The sequence below is a fragment of the Biomphalaria glabrata genome, chromosome 10 (assembly GCF_947242115.1).
Source record: "Biomphalaria glabrata chromosome 10, xgBioGlab47.1, whole genome shotgun sequence".
Lineage (NCBI taxonomy): Eukaryota > Metazoa > Mollusca > Gastropoda > Planorbidae > Biomphalaria > Biomphalaria glabrata.
Window position 1 is genome coordinate 41,671,060 of NC_074720.1, and position 23,268 is coordinate 41,694,327.

A 23,268-nucleotide genomic window follows, 5' to 3' on the forward strand; every position below is an offset into this window, starting at 1 on the left:
CGACAATATCGTTGGTTATCTACTTAATAATAATAATAATAATAGATGGGGACAACATTGACAAGGCTGCTTCCTTAGCATGGCTCAAAGCAGGTCATCTCTACCCTGAAACAGAAGGCTTTGTTACAGCAATACAGGACAAAGTAATCAGGATGTCACAGCCTGGTTCTTGTTGTAGGCGTGATGACGCGAATGTCTCTGTGTGTTGTAGATACCTCTTCTGGTACTACTATAATGTTCTTCTTAAATAAATACTTTCCTACACGCACTAGATTTGCAAGTGCGTAATAACACTAGTGTACTAAAGTCTCCAACGACAACATTCAGAATTATTGATAAACACACTGGTAGCAGACATACATTTTATTGACACGATAATTCACAAAAGACATTGGCAATATAAGCCATCACAAAATGTAATCCAATGAAAAGAACAGCATACTACATAATAATTACTCAGTGCTCATACAATATACCTAAGGAGATAATAACGCTCCTCTATCTACAAGAGTCTATGGTCAACTGAGGTGTCCACCTCGTGGTCAGTATCCGACCAGGAGAAAAATCTCGTGCAGTTAGCACGGACTAGTTCAGTGACTACTAGTCACCAAATATTACAGGGATTCTAAAACTGATACATGACACAGGACAAAAAATTACGAGAAGCATAACCTGAAACTCAAAATTACCGACAAATGCCGAAAATGTTGAAATGTGGGCGAGTCGATTGAACACATTATGGCAGGATGTTCAGCCCTATCAGAATCAGCCTACCTAGGTCGCCATAACCAAGTTGCAAAGCTAATACACCAGCACTTGGCTTTGACACACAATTTGATCGGTAAGGATACTCCTCCTCCTCAAGTCTGCTTATCATCTACTGTACTTGGATAGGTCTATTTTAACCGACAAAACGTTAGATTTTAATCGCCCTGATTTGTTGCTCATCAATAAAAAAAAAAGGCCGCTACCATTATTGACATTGCCGTACCACTATCTCATAATTTAAAGAAAACAGAGCTGGAAAAAACAACGGAAATATGGGAACCTAGGCTTGGAGATTAAGCGTTTATGGAAATTGTCCAAAATAACAATATACCCCATTGTTATATCAACCGAGGGGATAATAACAACTGACCTCACATACACCTTCAAGGCCCTCAACATTCCTAGGAACATCTTCGTTGCCTGTGAGAGGGCAGTACTGCTGCAGACCTGCCACATCACCAGAAAATTCCTCAGTGGAAACTGTTAAAGGAACTACGATGAATTTTGTTTCCCTTTAACGAAACTCGACCCTGGCAGTGCCAGAGAATGAATACTCGTTGGTTTCTAACATAATAATAATCTTTATTATCCATATGGAACTTTGCCTTGCAATTGTGACTTTCACCAAAAAAAAATAGATTACTATAGAAAACCAAAATATACATTCACACCAGACTCACTCATAATTTACATGTGACAAAGTTTATATCAGATTGTTTCTATTTAATGATTTGATCGCCAGGGAAACAAAAGAGTGTTTGTGTCTGTTTGTCTTTGCTATCGGTGTCTTGTATCTCTTTTGTGATGGTAAAATCACAAAATCCTGACCCAAAGGGTGATTTTTTATTTCTAGAATCTTTTTAGCTTTTTTATGAATGTTTGTCTCAAACAGCTGCCCAAATGGAGTTTGTTTTTTGCCAATGACTTTACCAGCAGCATTTAGGATTCTATGGAGTTTAGTCTATTTGGTTACTGCACATGATCCTTGGAACATCTCTCTCCATTCCAGGGCTTTAAACAGGATTAGATTCTCTTTCACATGCGGGCTCGTCCTTTCCTAAATATGTTCTTTTTTCTGCCTCTCCTTCTTTTGCCTGACACTGTACCCTGCAGTATTCGCAATCCCAGGGAAACAAAAGAGTGTTTGTGTCTGTTTGTCTTTGCTATCGGTGTCTTGTATCTCTTTTGTGATGGTAAAATCACAAAATCCTGACCCAAAGGGTGATTTTTTATTTCTAGAATCTTTTTAGCTTTTTTATGAATGTTTGTCTCAAACAGCTGCCCAAATGGAGTTTGTTTTTTGCCAATGACTTTACCAGCAGCATTTAGGATTCTATGGAGTTTAGTCTATTTGGTTACTGCACATGATCCTTGGAACATCTCTCTCCATTCCAGGGCTTTAAACAGGATTAGATTCTCTTTCACATGCGGGCTCGTCCTTTCCTAAATATGTTCTTTTTTCTGCCTCTCCTTCTTTTGCCTGACACTGTACCCTGCAGTATTCGCAATCCCAGAGGATCTCATAATCTGACAGTTGTCTCTATAGATCTATTAAGTCATCCCAAGCGTACCTCCGTTAGCCGTATGAAACTATTTCGGATAATCATCGAACTCACAAGCACCTTCACTAACATTTTAAATATACCACCTACGCTGTGTAAGGAGTATTCATCAGGTCCATTGGTCTGACCACATACCAGACACAGAGATCCTAAAGCTGTCCAACATGAACAGTATCAATGCCACAGTAAAAATGTTCCAATTTTGATGGGCGATTTCGATAGTCCGCATGCCAGACCATTGCAATTCCCAATCGACTTGGAGGAGCTTTGAGCAGGAAAACACTCCCAAGAGGGTCAATATAAGCGCTATAAAGACACCCATAAGTCTAAGAATAAGAGGTCAGACGTTTATAGAATTAAATTCTATTATCTTTCAAACATAAAAAAACAACACAAAAATATTTGGTTTTTATATTTAGTCAGATGTTTAAATTGTTTTTATTGATGTTTTAAAAATACATTTTCTTTATTCGATGAAAGAAACTTGTCTGTTGATTCTGAAAATTAAATCCATTGCTTATTATACAAAATTACGGAAGATCATACAGATAGACATACAAACAAACTGAGAGACAGACTGATAGCTTAATAACTAATGAATGATTTTTCAAACAAGAAAAAAAAATACTTTATAAAAAAAAAACGTATATTAAGCGTTTATGTATCAATGATGTCTCCTGAAGCCTCAGTACCGCAAGGCAGCGGGGGTTTAAAGTCAGAGTACCCCTCTCCTAGATGAACTGCCTTACTAGGCTGACGAGCTTCAGGAGACAACCTCGAGGAGAAATCATGAGTGAAGCCCCATAGGCGTTGGGAGTATCAGCTACGAAATTCCCTCCGGCAGCTTCTGCTACTGAGTTGGTGCCAAATGTAATGCGATGCGTTCCTTTGGATCACATCAACAAGGTCGAGAGAGGGATCATAACGCATGGGCCACCCATGACCCCTTTATCCAAGGCCCAGGAATGCGCCCCGGAGAGGAAACTCTGGTGCTGCTGCAAAGCGGCTAAAACAACACGGGAGACAAGAGTTACGGGTTATATATCAATGATGTGATAGTAAGTGTTTGTGTTTTGAGTGGCTGGTAGTGCAGTGTGTGTGCCTGTGTATGAAATGACCAGTGGACATTGAGTGTACATGCTTGAGTGAACAGCAGTGTGTCAGGACTGTGTGTAAAAGGAAGTCAGTTTAGAGAACAAGTGCCTGGAGTAAAGAGAATAAATAGAGACTAATGAAATATGAAATACTGCTGGAATACAAGCCAGACAAAGAAATGTCTATTCCAGACACACTGCCAAGAGCATCGCTACCAATCAAATATCCCTCAAGTGATGACAGGGAGGCACAAGTTCATCTGATCGTCAATAGTTCATTTGGCGTTCTAAAAAATGTTGTTTTTTTCCTGTACAATGTTTTCCTTGTTTCGGTTGTTCCTACAAAGTTAATCTACTTCCTTTTCCAAACCTCCCGCTGGACGAGGGATGGCAGCAGGCAGGTAATGAACCCTGGGACCGTCGAGATAATCATTCCAGCGCGCTAACCGCACGACCAGGCATTGCTGATAACTTAATAACAAACTAATAGCATATTATTGATATATTTCACATTACGGCATGACAACTACCGGATATGTACAACCTGTCAGACGAGCGAGTTTAGATAATCTTTTGGTATTGATTTGTCATTGAAAAAAAAAGGGAGAAAAGAACACGTATCGAGCTTGTACTTCGGCCACGTCTGCTCGATGTCCCAGCACAGTTACCAACAGATCTGTTGGCATTTTCATTTAAACGGAATCAGAATGAGGACGGGAGGCGAGGTAGCTGAGCGGTAAAGCGCTTGACTTCCGAACCGGAGACCGGGGTTCAAATCCTGGTGAAGACTGGGATTTTTAATTTCGGGATCTTCGGGCGCCTCTGAGTCCACCCAGCTCTAATGGGTACCATTAGTTAGGGAAAAGTAAAGGCGGTTGGTCGTTGTGCTGGCCACATGACACCCTCGTTATCCGTAGGCCACAGAAACAGATGACCTTTATATCGTCTGTCCTATAGACCACATGGTCTGAAAGGGGAACTTTACTTTTTTTTTTAGAATGAGTTTGTAGATTTACCTAAACTAAACTTCAGATTTAGCACTCTTAAGATCTATATCTACTAGATCTAGATCTAAAATACAAATTTGGAATAATTTAGATGTAATTTACATAAGCTTTATATAAAATAAAGCTTAGATAATCTATCAATAGACTGAATGCAACATTAAATTAAAAAATAGTAAATTAGTTTTAGTGTTTTATAACATTGCAATATTGATCTAAACATTTGGAAATCAAAATCTTAACTTAAGACTAGAAATTGAAAATCTAGTTCTTGATTTAGTATCATTCTTAACTAGACCTAGAAATTCTAGATTTAGAAACTATTATGATTTTAATTAGATATAGTTTAAAAAATAATTAAATCTAGTGTAAAAATCTAAATTAGATCTAAATCTAGCTAGTATGTCTTTTATTTAATACGAGAAAGATGGCGAGGTTTAATAAACATTAATGCACCGAGTTCTTTTAAAATTCATTTGAGGAAATCATTTCATATTACGTCGAAAGAAAAAATCCACTATGTCACACGGCCTAGTTAGACTAAAAAATGTCTTTATCAATACGAGCAATTTGTCGAGGGTTCATAGACATTGGTGCACCGAGTGAGTTCTTTTAGCGTTTATTTAGATAATTCATTCCTTTTGACGTCAAAGGAAAAAATCCACTATGTCACACGGTCTAGTTAGACTAAAAATGTTTATTTAGCGTTTCGTTTAAAGAATCCATTTCTTTTAACGTCAAAGGAAAAAAAATATTCCATTTTATTTTGAAAAAGCAATTTAGTCTTACCTATGCTGCCTTGCATTACATGTAACCTGTACTATTTTTCGGGAATTTTGTCTCTGGATGTGATGCTAAAAATTGAAAAATTAAAAAGAAAATTAAACATGAAAAACATTTCTAGTGTACTTTCAAAAAATATCTTCTTTATACAACTTATAGAGCGAATATTTTGCTCTAAATAAGTAATGAATATAAGATTTTTACTTCCTAGTTCAAACCTCCCGCAGGAAACGGGCGATGGGAGCGGGCAAGGTTTGAACCCGGTACTATCGATAAATCCGAACTACAGTTTAGCGCGCAAAACATTACGACCAGACCTGGTTCATACCCTGCTCGCTGCCATCCTCAGTCGTCCAGCGAGAAGTTAATTATTTTCAACTTAGAAGGAACATCCGAAACATGTCAAACAAAAACAAAAAAAAAAAAACATTTTTACAACGGCAAATGAATCTTTGAAACATTACTACTTATGACCATCAAAATTAAATCATGTCTTGAATATTTCTTGCGAATAGGCGGATCCGACAGGGATCTGACTCCGACGGGGGCCGCCTGTGAGTTTGTGTGATAAACTCTCTTTGTAATCTTGTTTATTTTTTTTTCTTGGTTGAAAATAAAAGCTTCAGTTCCAATAAAGGAAAAGAAAAGGTGACATTACTGTTGCAAACACGATGAAGACATGTGAAATCATTTTTTTTTTAAATAGTGAAAATACAAAAAAAGCAATGAGTATCAGGAAATATCTGTATTTTTATTTTCAAAGTGATAATTGATTAATGTACATACAATGCGAAAAGTCTATTTAAAAAGCGAAAGATTTTGATCAAGAGGAACTGTCGCCTCCTGCTTGGTACAGATAGCATTTATATCGGTTTTTTATTTTTTATTAATTTATTTGACTCCCATTGGAACGCATCATTGCTATGCCATCGGATTGTTTTGAGTAATTCCCGTCAGTCTATATTCCATTCATGTTCCATGTTCCAACCATGTTTCTCCCATGTTCCATTCATGTTCCATGTTCCAACCATGTTTCTCCCATGTTCCGTGTTCCAACCATGTTTCTCCCATGTCCCATTCATGTTCCATGTTCCAACCATGTTTCTGCCATGTTCCATTCATGTTCCATGTTCCAACCATGTTTCTCCCATGTTCCATTCATGTTCCATGTTCCAACCATGTTTCCCCCATGTTCCATTCATGTTCCATGTTACAACCATGTTTCTCCCATGTCCCATTCATTTTCCATGTTCCAACCATGTTTCTCCCATGTTCCATTCATGTTCCATGTTCCAACCATGTTTCTCGACATGTCCCATTCATGTTCCATGTTCCAACCATGTTTCTCCCATGTCCCATTCATTTTCCATGTTCCAACCATGTTTCTCCCATGTCCCATTCATTTTCCATGTTCCAACCATGTTTCTCCCATGTCCCATTCATGTTCAATGTTCCAACCATGTTTCTCCCATGTTCCATTCATTTTCCATGTTCCAACCATGTTTCTCCCATGTTCCATTCATGTTCCATGTTCCAACCATGTTTATCCCATGTTCCATTCATGTTCCATGTTCCAACCATGTTTCCCCCATGTTCCATTCATGTTCCATGTTCCAACCATGTTTCTCCCATGTTCCATTTATGTTCCATGTTCCAACCATGTTTCTCCCATGTTCCATTCATGTTCCATGTTCCAACCATGTTTATCCCATGTTCCATTCATGTTCCATGTTCCAACCATGTTTCCCCCATGTTCCATTCATGTTCCATGTTCCAACCATATTTCTCCCATGTCCCATTCATGTTCCATGTTCCAACCATGTTTCTCCCATGTCCCATTCATGTTCCATGTTCCAACCATGTTTCTCCCATGTTCCATTCATTTTCCATGTTCCAACCATGTTTCTCCCATGTTCCATTCATTTTCCATGTTCCAACCATGTTTCTCCCATGTTCCATTCATGTTCCATTCATGTTCCATGTTCCAACCATGTTTCTCCCATGTCCCATTCATGTTCCATGTTCCAACCATGTTTCTCCCATGTCCCATTCATTTTCCATGTTCCAACCATGTTTCTCCCATGTCCCATTCATGTTCCATGTTTCAACCATGTTTCTCCCATGTTCCATTCATGTTCCAACCAAATAAATGATTCTATTCTATCAGCATAAGTCAGACAACTAGATCATGTCTCACCTGGCCCTGCTTTGCTCTATTATTTCCTCACAAGCTAGTTTTCCATCCCAGCAATGACATTTTTTATCCTCAGAAGCCTTGCTATGAGCAACTGTAAAGTTCTTTGTGTAATTACAAGATCTTTCTATGTCAAGATTGAAAGAAGAACATATTTTTTAATACTTTTGAATAAAAAAACAACAACAAAAAAAAAAGCTTACATTATGTGTACTTGTATCAATTAGTTAAGATATCAGTGGTGTTAAAAAAATGTGTAAAAGATCTAGACTAACAATGGAACTCAGGCTTCTCAAGCCAACACGGTAACCACTCTGCTAGTGGAGAGCTTATGGACATGCAGCACTGTAGAGTTATCTATTGTTTCTATAGGTTAGGGTTTACTAAGACGACGACCTATAAAGGGGAATAATTCAGCTTATAGCACCTCTTCTGTCAATTACTATTTCTTTCCCTTGTTTGAGATACCAAACAAAACGAAATAATTAATTACCAACATTTAATTAGCTAATTGGTAAATATTTTCTTAGTGATTCTTGTGTTGTCAGTTAAAAGAAATAATTGTGCTAAATTTCAGCTTGATCCGAGATTAAGTGTGTGAGAAATAGCGTGTACAAACTTTTTACCAGACCGACAGACAAAGTGAGTTGATATAAGTTTTGTAACTAGAAAAACAAAGATTGTTATAAGTTTGATTATTATATAATTAACCTACTGTCCATCAAAAAGTCCAAACAAAAGTCTATAAAATTTCTCTGAAGACTTTTTTTTTTTCTTATTAAGGAAATCGAAACTATGCCATCTTTTTTTTTTTTTCCAAAAACTGCGCAAAATTAATACAAAATTGAGCTAGTTATAAATCACAGATTCATTTATATACATATATATGTTAACCACACTTTAGTGACGGGGGCGAAGTAACTGAGTGGTTGAGCGCGTGGCTTCCGAACCTGGAGTCCTGGGTTCGAATCTCGGTGAAGACTGGGATTTTAAATTTTGGATTCTTAGGACGCCATTGAGTCCACCCAGCTCTAATGGGTACCTGACACTACTTGGGGAAAGTAAAAGCAATTGGTTGTTGTCATTGCCACATGGTACCCTTGTTAACAGTTGTTAACCGTTGGCCAAAGAAACAGATGACCTAAACATCATCTCCCCTATAGGCTAAAACAGATGACCTAAACATCATCTCCCCTATAGGCTAAAACAGATGACCTAAACATCATCTCCCCTATAGGCTAAAACAGATGACCTAAACATCATCTCCCCTATAGGCTAAAACAGATGACCTAAACATCATCTCCCCTATAGACTAAGTTACACTCAAGTGTATTTTCATTTCCCGTACATAGACCTAATACATTTTCTGTAGTTTATATAGATCAGTGATTCCCAAAGTGGTCTATATAGACCCCCAGGGGTCTACGAAGACTTTCAAGGGGTCTACGAAAGTTAAAAAACAAATTGGGGGTCCATGAGATGTCCAAGGGGGTCTATGATAATAGCTTTCATATATGCCGGTCGTGACTTTAATTTTTACATCCCATTAATGTAATTCTTCACACTATACATAATTTGTAACTTAGTTAATCATTTAAATATTTATCCTGCTATTCAAACGAAAAATTCTTGTATTTAATTTCAATACTTATTAAAATAACTTAATTTTGTCTTCATGTAAATAGTGTTTAACAAAAAGAAATGTAGACTGTCTAGCGTTGACTATATAAAATTGTTCATTCTTTCCTTGTCAACCAAGCGGTTACCGATTGCCTTTTTTATGACGATATGAAACTAATTACGCTTGAGGATCATCTGCGACAATATCACCCAGATAAAAAGATATAGATTTGAAAAACTTTTGAACATTCAAAGATAAAGTTCAGAATAGACCCTCAAAATCTCTATTCAACATCATGTAGAGAAGATGGTGGTTTATGAGTCTTACAATATCTGTTCACTTATAGCAAAATAAGGGTGTGGTGGTAGTGGTTAAGCGCATGGCTTCCGTAATTGGGGTCCTGGGTTTGAATCTCTGTGAATTTTGAATTTCAGGATTTTCAGGGCTCCCCTGAGTCCACCCATCTCTAATGGGTACCTGAATTTTGTTAGTAAAAGTAAAGGCTGTTGGTCGTTGTGCTTGCCACATGACACCCTCGATAACCGTAGGCCACAGAAACAGATGACCTTGACATCATCTGCTACAAGGTCTAAGATCGAAACTTTACTTTTTGTACAGATAGAAATTAGTTTTAAAAAAATGTTGAATTTACAAAAATTTGAAAGTTAAGCAGGGGGTCTACCAATAACCAGAAAACATGGCAAGGGGTCTACGAGGCAAAAAAGTTTGGGAACCACTGATATAGATCATGTGAAATCACTGAAGCGTGTCAACAATTAGAGCGGTCAAGGACAGAGAGTTTGGAGACTGGTTGAGTTTAAGTTTGATATTCAATACAGAAGATCTTAGCTTAAAGCTGAAACTGGATGCAGCTAAAATAGTTCAGAGCTTCTATTGAGCACATTAGTGACGTCTTCATATTTGATACAATTTAAGTCTTTAATATTTGATACAATTTAAGTATTGATAATTTAAATATGTAGGTCACAGCCACGGAAAATACAGCATTCATTAATCTTCGTACTCGAAGACAAATCTTATTATTATTATTATTATGCTGGAAACGAACGAGCTGAGTTATTTGAGAGAGACCATCTATTTTATATTGAGTGGGAAGCGTGGTCGAGAGAGGCTAACTGCGCTTGAACTTGTCTTGTCTTGGCTACCTAGAAGGGGGCTCGAGGTTCGACACCCGACTCGGGCAGAGTTGCGATTACTGAGCGCCTAAAGGCAGCACGGAAAACCAAATCCTAGATGCCCCCTCCCCCCCCCCCCCAATCTGGTCCACAAATGAGATTGGACCAAAAGCGCTCCGAGCATGATATAAGCATGAAAGTAGCGCTATATTAAAGCTATAATAATATAATAATAATATTGGAGCTGAGTTTGATTGAGTTATTTGAAAGAGACTATCTATTTTATATTGGAGCTGAGTTTGATTGAGTTATTTGAGAGAGACTATCTATTTTATATTGGAACTGATTTTGATTGAGTTATTTGAGAAAAACTATCTATTTTAAATTGGAGCTGAGTTTGATTGAGTTATTTGAAAGAGACTATCTATTTTATATTGGAGCTGAGTTTGATTGAGTTATTTGAGAGAGACTATCTATTTTATATTGGAACTGATTTTGATTGAGTTATTTGAGAAAAACTATCTATTTTAAATTGGAGCTGAGTTTGATTGAGTTATTTGAAAGAGACTATCTATTTTATATTGGAGCTGAGTTTGATTGAGTTATTTGAGAGAGACTATCTATTTTATATTGGAACTGATTTTGATTGTGTTATTTGAGAAAAACTATCTATTTTAAATTGGAGCTGAGTTTGATTGAGTTATTTGAGAAAGACCATCTATTTTATATTGGAGCTGAGTTTGATTGAGTTATTTGAGAAAGACCATCTATTTTATATTGGAGCTGAGTTTGATTGAGTTATTTGAGAAAGACCATCTATTTTATATTGGAGCTGAGTTTGATTGATTTATTTGAGGGAGACCATCTATTTTATATTGGAGCTGAGTTTGATTTATTTATTTGAGGGAGACCATCTATTTTATATTGGAACTGAGTTTGATTGAGTTATTTGAGAAAGACTATCTATTTTATATTGGAACTGAGTTTGATTGATTTATTTGAGAGAGACCATCTATTTTATATTGGAGCTGAGTTTGATTGAGTTATTTGAGAAAGACTTCAAGTTTGACAAAAAATATTTTCATTATATACACTGGTAAGTCCAATGACGAGCGGAGAACAGCCTTTTGAATTATTATTTATCTACAGCACTGAACACCAGATATAACCATTGGGTTAAAATGATAATTCGGCTGCTTTTGTGACCAGATGTAAAGAGAACAATTGATTCGTTTCTACTCCCGCACTTTTCCGTTTAAAAAGGAATAATTCCTGTATAATTCCTCTCTTATATCTCCAGAGCAGATGATGTAAAGGGCGTCATGTGGCTAGCACAACGACCAATCGCCTATGCTTTTCCCCGACTAATGCCAGGTACCATATAGAGTTGGATGCACTGAGGGGCGAGTGCTTATTATCCATAGGTTTCCGGGGTCTACCTCTTAATATTTGAATCTGGTTGTAGATTATAAGTTAGTCGTATCAGTACTTTCTTCTAAACATGTACATGAGATAAAAGTGTAGCTGTGTTTAATTATTGCGGGATGCGTGGCACAGAGGCCAAAACCGCTTGGCTACCTTACAAGTGGACTCAAGTTCAAAACTTTCTCCCAGATACCTCCCCCCCCCCCTTTTTTCCACTCACTAGGCCAAAATAGAGATTGGACTATAGCGAGATCAAAACATTTCTAATAATATTGTATGTCTATTATAATATGATTGCTGTTGACGTCTATTATAATATGATTGCTGTTGATGTCTATTATAATATGATTGCTGTTGACGTCTATTATAATATGATTGCTGTTGACGTCTATTATAATATGATTGCTGTTGACGTCTATTATAATATGATTGCTGTTGACGTCTATTATAATATGATTGCTGTTGACGTCTATTATAATATGCTTGCTGTTGATGTCTATTATAATATGATTGCTGTTGACGTCTATTATAATATGATTGCTGTTAATGTCTATTATAATATGATTGCTGTTGATGTCTATTATAATTATGATTGCTGTTGATGTCTATTATAATTATGATTGCTGTTGATGTCTATTATAATATGATTGCTGTTGACGTCTATTATAATATGATTGCTGTTGATATCGATTATCATTATGATTGCTGTTGATGTCTATTATAATATGATTGCTGTTGATGTCTATTATAATATGATTGCTGTTGATGTCTATTATAATATGATTGCTGTTGATGTCTATTATAATATGATTGCTGTTGATGTCTATTATAATATGCTTGCTGTTGACGTCTATTATAATATGATTGCTGTTGATGTCTATTATAATATAATTGCTGTTGATGTCTATAATAATATGATTGCTGTTGATGTCTATTATAATATGATTGCTGTTGACGTCTATTATAATATGATTGCTGTTGATGTCTATTATAATTATGATTGCTGTTGATGTCTATTATAATTATGATTGCTGTTGATGTCTATTATAATATGATTGCTGTTGACGTCTATTATAATATGATTGCTGTTGATGTCGATTATAATTATGATTGCTGTTGATGTCTATTATAATATGATTGCTGTTGATGTCTATTATAATATGATTGCTGTTGATGTCTATTATAATATGATTGCTGTTGATGTCTATTATAATATAATTTTTGTTGATGTCTATTATAATATGATTGCTGTTGACGTCTATTATAATATGATTGCTGTTGATGTCTATTATAATTATGATTGCTGTTGATGTCTATTATAATATGATTGCTGTTGACGTCTATTATAATATGATTGCTGTTGATGTCGATTATAATTATGATTGCTGTTGATGTCTATTATAATATGATTGCTGTTGATGTCTATTATAATATGCTTGCTGTTGACGTCTATTATAATATGATTGCTGTTGATGTCTATTATAATATAATTTTTGTTGATGTCTATTATAATATGATTGCTGTTGACGTCTATTATAATATGATTGCTGTTGATGTCCATTTGAGACGTTGCGATCTAATGCCGAAGTTAACAAGTACATCTCAGGGTTAGTGGACTATGTATGGAGCGTCCTAAAAATCCCAGAATTCAAAAGCTCAAATTTTAAACGAGATTCAAATTTGATACCATCCACCACGCACCCAATATTTTAAACACAAGAAAAAAAAAAGGATTAAATTGTATTTTACTCCACTCATTATACAGTATTTTATACGATAAGTTGCGACCTATATACTTTGCCTAAGAGGAAAGGCGCAAGCAAAGACTTTTAAAAAAACTGAAATAGAGGCATTTCTGGCACAGAGGGATTAACCGATTGGCTCCCTTTCAAGTGATATTGAGTTCGAAACTTGGCTCCCTTTCAAGTGATATTGAGTTCGAAACTTGGCTCCCTTTCAAGTGATATTGAGTTCGAAACTTGGCTAGCTTTCAAGTGATATTGAGTTCCAAAAAAGTTGGCTCCCTTTCAAGTGATATTGAGTTCGAAACTTGGCTCCCTTTCAAGTGATATTGAGTTCGAAACTTGGCTCCCTTTCAAGTGATATTGAGTTCAAAACTTGGCTCCCTTTCAAGTGATATTGAGTTCGAAACTTGGCTCCCTTTCAAATGATATTGAGTTCGAAACTTGGCTCCCTTTCAAGTGATATTGAGTTCGAAACTTGGCTCCCTTTCAAGTGATATTGAGTTCAAAACTTGGCTCCCTTTCAAGTGATATTGAGTTCGAAACTTGGCTCCCTTTCAAATGATATTGAGTTCGAAAGGCTACTCCAACAGAGTTTTGTTTGTCCGACGCCTCAAGGCGCTTGGAAATCTTCGGCCAGATACCCCACGACTCACCAGTTGAGATAAAGATTGGACTCTAGTGCATGAGCAAGTTATATCTTTGAAGATTTGCTATGTCAATGCAATTCTAAAACTAAAATAGACCAAACTTCTATTTAAAACTTTGTCAACTATAAAATATTTAAATCTATAGATATTTATAATTCTCTTCGTCGCCCAAAGCCAACTCTCGCGGGGCCCTGTTTGGGTAGGGATACAGACAATAAGTGAAAATTAAGAGTTTGTATTAGAAAATAAATTCGTCTTTGCATATTAATTCTTTACTACGCACAGAACTACTTTACGAGCCTTGCGTGTAGCGAAGTCATACAGTATATCATAAAACTTCTGTTTCCTACATAGATCACGCAAAAGTTATCAAATGTTTCAAACTAGCTTTCGGGAAATGTTGACCTCAAATAATTCCTTAATTGAGGCGCAAGGAGCCTCCTTCACAAGATTCCACAGTTGAGGTAATTGTAAAATGCCTTTTTTTTATCGGTCATAGGACTGGTGTTTACCGTATTAAATGACACCCCAAAATGACAATATTGTCTATATTTCAATAGAATTTTATGAGTTTTCAAAAGATTTTAATAATTTCCGGAGATTCCCAGGACTTTTTCGAATATATTGCAATTCCAGGAGATTTCCAGGAGCTCCTGGTAAATCGGGAGGCCGCGGGAAATCTGTTATAAATTATAAAATGGTTTAATTTAATAATTTACACCTAGAATTAGCGTGGGTACTATAAAGGTGCGGGGCCCTCTGCCATCGCATAGGTTGCAGTGGCCTAAGGCCGGCCCTGCTAAATAGCGGTGTATGCTACGCCACGGATCGACTAATATAATAATAAAATATTTAAACTTAGACATGCATCAAATACAGATTAACAAAAAAATTACCTCCATCACCTCCAGTGACTTCCCTTGCCAGAGCCAAAACTAGAATGACGATAAGTAGGGACTTCATCTTGAAAACTCGGAGCGCTGCTTGTTTCTATGTGGCTTGCACGTACAGCTCTGGGTTATATCCCCCTAACTGAATGCAACAGATTGCGTGGGAGGAACTGTATTGTTACCCCTGAACTAAAGTCTTTTCGGGGGAGGGGCTAACCTACCAGGCCCTGCGACACCCTAAAGGCGTCTACCCTCCCCAACTCAGATAAGAGACAAGATTTAGACTATATCTAGAACTAGTCTAGAAATCTAGATCTTGTCTATTCTAGATATATTTTATATTCTGGATCTAGTCTAGACCTATAAAGTAAATAGATCGATTATGATCATGATTCGCAAGCCTACTATTTGGTTATAGTGTATTAGGCCTATGCTGTTGGCATGGGAAACCTGTTAAGTTGGGCAGGCTCATTTGTCTGTTCCAATATATTAATCGAAATTGATAGGAAGAGATAGGTATCTTGGAGCAGTGGCGACTCTGGGGATGGGGGGGGGGGCGAGGGGTGCGGTCCGCACCGGTCGATATCATTTAGGGGTGACAACCAAGTTGGGAAAATTAGGCCTATATCTTGGCAAAAGCAGTCAAATCGGAAAAAATAATAATAAAATCTCTGGATATATATTGGAGCAGTTTTGGGGGGGACAACCAAGTTTGAAAAATTATAACTTGGCAAAAGCAGACACATCGAAAAAGAAAATAACTACATCTCTAGATATATGCCCAAGTATGCCTAGACACATCTAGATGGTAGTTAAAGTGTAAATGATCAGCGCAAAGTTATACCATTTGTGTCTTAAAGTATAACAAAGGAAACCTGATCATATGATGTTAAGTCTGTTTATAATTTTAATTGAATGTCATTGTAAAATTTGCAATAACATTGGAATAAATGTCATAAAGACAGTTGGATTTTACATCTGAGTAAAAAAACAATAAAAGTAGGTAATCAGCTTCACTGTATTGATTCGTCAAAAAGAACTAACTAGCAATAGTGTTTATTGGAACATATTTCAAGAAAGTTTACTTAAGAGCAAAACAATTTCAAGGAAAACCAAGAAAATAATATACAAAACCATAATAAGACCAGCAGCAATGTATGGAAGTGAGACCTGGACACTATCTAAGACATCTGAAAACTTACTTAATATTTGGGAAAGAAAAATTCTTAGGACAATCTATGGTGCCATACAGGCTGAAACAGGGTGGAGGACACGCACTAACCGTGAGATATATCAATTGTATGAAGACCCACCAATAGTGACGGAAATAAAAAAAAAGAACAGACTACGTTGGGCAGGTCACCTTGAAAGAATGTCAGAGAACAGAGGAGCGAAAATCGTATACAGGCAAAAACCAAAAGGCAGACGCCGAATGCGATGGATTGACGATGTGGAAGCAGATCTGAAGCAGCTTGGGGTTAGGGCGTGGAGACGAAAGGCCCAGGAGAGATCTGAATGGAAGGATGTGTTAAAGCAGGCCAGATCCCTCCATGGGCTGTAGCGCCACTGGGATAGATGGATGATGGGGAAGGGTGACACCATGAGCTTCCGACACTGTATCGGGAGGTTTCCATGCTGATCTAATGTGATCAGTTAACGCTATATTCCAGAAGAGTTTGAAGTGTCTGATCAGAGACGGCGTTTTGCACTGTTTGCTTTTGTGTGAAAAATAACGCCAAATGATTTTTGAAATTGTATTAATTTTAAACGATCAAAACAAGACTATGGCTTGACTATCTTTCTGGTCCATTGGTGAACTCGATTGGGGCCTCCTCTTGTCTTTGTAATCTTGTTTTGTTTTCATTAATTACGTTCTTTAAATTGTCCCAGACCCAACACTCTCCAAGCAGACTAACGGAAGCGCGAATGATTCTTAGTAGGGGGTTGGGGCAATGCCTTGGGCTTATGCAAACTAGGCAGCCGCCAGTGTGCTTTGATTCGAGGAGGTCTCGCACAAGACTCTAAAAAAAAACTTAGTGAAAAGCGAAAGTTATTGTTTGAGTTCACTATGTTGTTTTGTTTTGTTTTTTTGTGCGTAATTTGATTTTTTTAGGGGGAGGGGTGCAGTAATTTTTTTTCTATTTTGTTTGAGGGCCACTAAATTCACTCCACCTAAGGCCTACAATAATCTAAGGCCGGCCATGCTTGGGGTGAAACAGTGATGACTGCGAGAAGAGGGCCGACAAGCTGTTCCCCCCCCCCAATTAGCCTGTGACCTCTGCACTCTACTTGCTCCCCCCGTGAGCCTGTGACCTCTGCACTCTACTTGCTCCCCCCGTGAGCCTGTGTGACCTCTGCACTCTACTGGTTCCCCCAATGAGCCTGTGACCTCTGCACACTACTGGCTCCCCCAATGAGCCTGTGACCTCTGCACTCTACTTGCTCCCCCCCCCCGTGAGCCTGTGACCTCTGCACTCTACTTGCTCCCCCCGTGAGCCTGTGACCTCTGCACTCTACTTGCTCCCCCCCCCGTGAGCCTGTGACCTCTGCACTCTACTGGTTCCCCCCAATGAGCCTGTGACCTCTGCACTCTACTTGCTCCCCCCCCGTGAGCCTGTGACCTCTGCACTCTACTTGCTCCCCCCCCCCCGTGAGCCTGTGACCTCTGCACTCTACTGGCTCCCCCAATGAGCCTGTGACCTCTGCACTCTACTTGCTCCCCCCGTGAGCCTGTGACCTCTGCACTCTACTGGATCCCCCAATGAGCCTGTGACCTCTGCACTCTACTTGCTCCCCCGTGAGCCTGTGACCTCTGCACTCTACTTGCTCCCCCCGTGAGCCTGTGACCTCTGCACTCTACTTGCTCCCCCCGTGAGCCTGTGACCTCTGCACTCTACTGGTTCCCCCAATGAGCCTGTGACCTCTGCACTCTACTTGCTCCCCCGTGAGCCTGTGACCTCTGCACTCTACTTGCTCCCCTCGTGAGCCTGTGACCTCTGCACTCTACTGGCTCCCCCAATGAGCCTGTGACCTCTGCACTCTACTGGCTCCTTCGTAAGCCTGTGACCTCTGCCCTCTACTTGCTACCCTCGTGAGCCTGTGACCTCTGCACTCTACTGGCTCCCTCGTGAGCCTGTGACCACTGCATGCTACTGAATTCTCCTAATGCATTTTGTACGTGACATGTTTGTCAAGTTTTGGAAATTTACTTGTAGACTTATGCAGTATTTACCGGGCGTAGGACGTAATCATTTTTTTTTGAAGTAAAGTCTGTATTTAAAAAAAAAAAAGTAATCTTTTTGTACTGAGATAAGTTAGTGATGACAAGACTGTTAATTTCAATCCACCAAATCTACTTAATAATGACAAACGTCAAGACTTAGTCCTCCAGAGGCTTAGCTAGCAATGTGCGGGTGGCACCGGGCATCTAGTGGTGAGGAGCATGAAACTTTTCCCCAGTAGGTATTAAGTTCGTCTTCATCTTAGCTTTTCATTAAGAAAAACAAAACAAAAAAAACAGAGGGTCTTAAATTTAACTTTGGGTAACACTGAATATGAAAAGGTCGGTGTCTATAGCGTCGATAGTTTTCTGGAGATCGTAGCAAACCAGAGGCGTAGTGAGCAAAACGTGCTCCAGGGGCAAGAAACTTAATTAGCGCCCCCCACCCCCCCAATTATTCAATGATTATCACATAGAAATATATGCTTATACAAAAAAATATTGAATTTAATAATGATATGCTACAAATAATTTACAATTATTTATTTAGCCTCTCTGCCCGCCCCTCACTACAACAGTTAACAGTGCTTTCATGTAATGATTGTCCATATGGTTAATACGGAGTTAGAGGTACTATTTTTAACCTACTGTCCATGTACATGCATAAAAATTGACCGAAAACATCAAACTTTGTATACCCAAAGTTTATGTTAACCAGTGGGCTGTGGCTAATATGCATAATGTAAGAACAAATATTATTATATCAATAACGTTTAAAGGTCGATGATAGCAATAATTCAAAGACCTTGCTCGACCAATATCAAAGTCGTAGGAAGAAGAACTTGGATCGACACGTGAGATACATGTCAATTCTGTCGTCTGACCAATTGTGACGATATTAATTCCAAAGCGAGGCTGTAGAGTGGCTGGGCTTTCACGGAGGTAAGATCGTGACTGCGCGAGCACGCTACTCTGCCTCATCGTGGCGCTCGTGTGGAAACGACCATTGGAGGAAGTGGTTAGGCTAAAACTCCCATGAGGGTGACCACGGGGTAGGCGAGAGTCGACCCATTGCACGGAGCGGAGTTAAAAGAGAGCCCTTACGAACCTGTTGATAATCCATGCACCGTTCCTCAAGGGACCGTTACATTAATGGCGAGTTCCCCCACGGTTAGCTTGGTATAACAAAGGAAAATGGTGGAGACCCCCGGTGCTCTCGGCCTTCGGCCATGTCAAGCCCATGCGTCCGAGGTCCCAAAGGCATCGGAAATAGCAATGTTTTACATAGGCATTGACTCGGGTCTCTCCCAGACAGAACGGTGGTTCAGACAGGTTTTTTTTTTTTTTTACTGTTTGACGCTCAAAAGGTTTTGTTTTTTTCAAACTTAGAGCTTGAAGAGCCTTCGGCTCAGCTCTTAGACAATCAAAACATCGTGACTGAGACTAGACTGCTCCCGTTATGAACTAAACAGTTACACTTCATACGTCTGTTGGTTGTTCACTCTATTTATGGAGTGTTGTTAGTTGTCTGCAAGTCTGTAACCACGGACTCAAAAGTCATCTGACGCGTACAGAAACAAGTAACCCATTTGCTAAACAGTACTAACTATACAGACACAGATTTGACATAATCTCTACAGTATGTTTTAGTAGAAGAGGGTGTCACGGGTTCGATACCCGAATTGAACCCAACATTTTTTTACAAATTATTTATTTTTTATTTTATTATATCTAAAGGTTAATAACGGGAGTATTGTCTTTTTTTTTAAATATATATTTGTTAAATCTTTTTCTTGTTTTAATCATCAAAACCTCAGAATTAGTGGGCAAGGTGGAGAGTGAGCTTCTGTTCTTTTAAAATATAAACAATGAACATGGCTTTTAGTTGTAGTACAAATAAGACTAAAATAAATCTTTTTTTTTTAAATATATCTTAGTGGCAGGGCCGGTCCTACAAATTGCGGGGCCCAATGCGAAACGGATTGCGCAGGGCCCAGTCTGGGTAGGGATAAGGATAATAAGTGAAAATTAAGATTTTGTATTAGAAAATAAATGTGTCTTTGCATTTTATTCCTACTTTACTAAGTACAAAATCACTGTCAAATTAACTCTATTAGCCATCTGCAGTAGATGGTAGTTTTCCAAGAAAGACATTCAGATCTGCTTTTTAGATTTACTATCGACTAGCAAAATATCGCTTTTTTTTTAAGAGGTTGAGATAGATTTAGATCAATATTTGTATGCCAGTGTGGTATTCGAACTTCTTGTTTTGGTTAAAATTTGACTTATTATTAGGCCTACATTTTTATTACATGATAGCCGACAATGCAGTTTTATTTTCTCGCGAGTAGGATTGGCGTTGTCCATATTGAATGACACCCCGAAATGACAATTTTTTTCTGTTTTTAAGGACATTTGCATAAGTTTTCAGAAGATTTTAATAATTTCAGGAGATTTTCATGACTTTTGTATTTTTTGCAATATCAGTAGAACTCCAGGAACCCTTTAATAATAAGTTAAAATGGTTTAATTTAATAATTTACATCTAGAATTCGCATCGCGCGGGGCCTATGAAAGTGCGGGGCCCACTGCGGCCGCATAAGTTGCAGTGGCCTAAGACCGGCCCTGCTTAGTGGGCCTAATTTTGGAGCCCCAATGGGTGATGACTGGCTGGCTAGATTTAGTAGGCCTACAACCTAGCTTTAAAAAAACTTGCTTATCAAACAATGATCTCGTTTCTTAAAACTGTCATCAGTTTTTTTTTCTTATTGCAGTAAGCACACATGTTCTAAGAGGTATTTATGTTCTATTGACTAGATTTAAACGCAGGCTAAAGTAATTTACTCCACTAAAAAAAATGCTTGAAAAGCAAGAAACTCTTGGTCGACCAAAGCTGTTGCACAATTTAGATTGCATTATTATGGTTGGAGACTACACAGATAGCCAATTAAATACCTAGATACTAGGTGTTAGGGTACAGACAATTGCCGGGGCAGCTTAAGGCAACAGTGCGATAAGATGTTGCCCAATAGGACTTTAGTAATTGTTGGGTTAAAGTAACACAATTTGTTATAAAAAAAATAATTGGCAAAAAATTCAACTGTAAATCGATAATATTTTATAATAATAATAATTATAATTATCTGTGTTATACATAAGGAAATTTGTATAAAAATGTGTGCATTACGCCAAACAATTATAACTATAGAAATCAAAATATATACATTCACACCAGATTCACTAAATTACACTTGAAATGTTTATAGCAAATAACAGAATTGTATTTAATGATTTGATTGTGCTGTGAGCAGTGTAGTTTTTGTGCCTGTTTGTCCACGTGAGCGTGTCTTGTATCTCCTTTTTGATCGTAAAATCACAAAAATCCTGGCCAAAATGTGTGTTGTTTTCTTAAAAATAAAGACCCAGAAAAAAAAAAGAATGAAGCATTTAATTGACAGTTTGAACAGGCAGGGTGAAGCGTCAGATTTAGGGTGAAGAGTCAGGGTTAGGGTGAAGCGTCAGATTTAGGGTGAAGAGTCAGGGTTAGGGTGGAGCGTCAGGTTTAGGGTGGAGCGTCAGGTTTAGGATGGAGTGTCAGGTTTAGGGTGGAGCGTCAGGTTTAGCGTGCAGCGTTAGGTTTAGGGTGGAATTCAGGTTTAGGGTGAAGCGTTAGGTTTAGGGTGGAGCGTCAGGTTTAGGGTGAAGCGTCAGGTTTAGGGTGAAGCGTCAGGGTTAAGAATTGATTGGAAGAATGAAATCATCTTATTTAATTTGATGAACACATTTCTGTTCAACTTAAACACAAATATGAACACAAAGGTGAACACAAATATGAACAGAAAGTTGAGCACAAATATGAGAAGAAAGTTGAACACAAAGGTGAAAGAAAGTTGAACACAAAGATGAACAGAAAGTTGAACAGAAAATTAAAAAAAAAGGTGAACAAAAAGTTGAACAGAAAGTTAAACACAAAGTTGAACACAAAGTTAAACACAAAGTTGAACACAAAGGTGAACACAAAGTTAAACACAAAGTTGAACAGAAAGTTGAACACAAAGTTGAACAGAAAGTTAAACACAAAGATGAGCAGAAAGTTGAACACAAAGATGAAAAGAAAATGAACACAGTTCAATTAAACATGAACACAAAGGGAAACCTCTTTAGTGCGACAAAGAATGGACTGTGTCACTCCGCTCTAACCTCAACACCAAGAATAGGGAGTTGTGAAAGAGGGGATATCTTTCAAAAATCTAGAAGTATCACTGTTGTACAACAATCTCAATAAATTATAGCTGCAATCTAGAAAAAAAAAATTTATATAGACAATTTGTGTGATTACTTAACTTTGTAATACAATTTAAAATAAAAAATATATTTTGACAAAAATCTAAAACCGTTTGCATTAATGTGTTAAAAATATGATGACTTGTCATCTCCCTTATTTGTCACTATTAATAGTGAATTGTTGTAAAATTGTGTTTTTATGAAAAAAAAACTGCTTGCATAGTCTATTTTTAAAATTAAATTTTTCGCTTTTAGAAAAGAAAAAAAAGTATCCTATGCATCAGAACTTTAAAAGGTCTTGAATATCATGATTACTGATTTTCCATATCTTTTCTAGTTTACGAGATCGAAACGGGACGGACAGACAGACCACACAAAACTAAAAGCGTCTTTTCCCCTTTCGCGGATTGCTGAAAATGTCTTGGTAAATAGATGCTTAAACTCGTCTTCCAACAAAGACTGTAACTCCACTCTCTGACAGACAAACCAACGCAATCACAACAGAAAACAACAAAATATAAAAAGTACTTTTTAAAAAACAAAGCTTATATAAAAAAAGTGGTTGTATCAAACTTGTATCAGTTATTTTGTATCAGCCCTGTAGTTAAATGATCTAGTTCTAGACTCTAGACGAATAATAATAAATCCTTGCAATTAGAAATATTTTCACCAATTGTATTTGTTTAGAGCAATGACAAGCATTTAACGTTCTCAATACGCTATGATCCTTTCACTTATCCTGACCAGCTGTGTGGGTTTGGGGGAGAGAGAAAGGTTAATCTGTATAAATGTGACCGTGATCGCTTTTCACATGAATTTATTTTTTAAAAGGTCGAACGACCTGAATTCGAACTCGGGGGCTCAAGCCTCCACAAGTCAACACACTTCTTGAAAC

At 37.7% G+C, this 23,268-nt stretch overlaps 1 long non-coding RNA gene across 1 annotated transcript; it reads right to left on the bottom strand.

The window, feature by feature from the left end:
• Nucleotides 1–2,731: 2,731 nt before the first annotated feature.
• On the bottom strand, nt 2,732–15,031 carry LOC106075117 (uncharacterized). Its single transcript, XR_008780322.1, has 4 exons — nt 14,876–15,031; nt 7,409–7,532; nt 5,218–5,282; nt 2,732–2,827 (listed from the first exon to the last, which is right to left on the bottom strand). It is a non-coding gene; the product is annotated as an uncharacterized LOC106075117 (long non-coding RNA).
• Nucleotides 15,032–23,268: the final 8,237 nt, after the last annotated feature.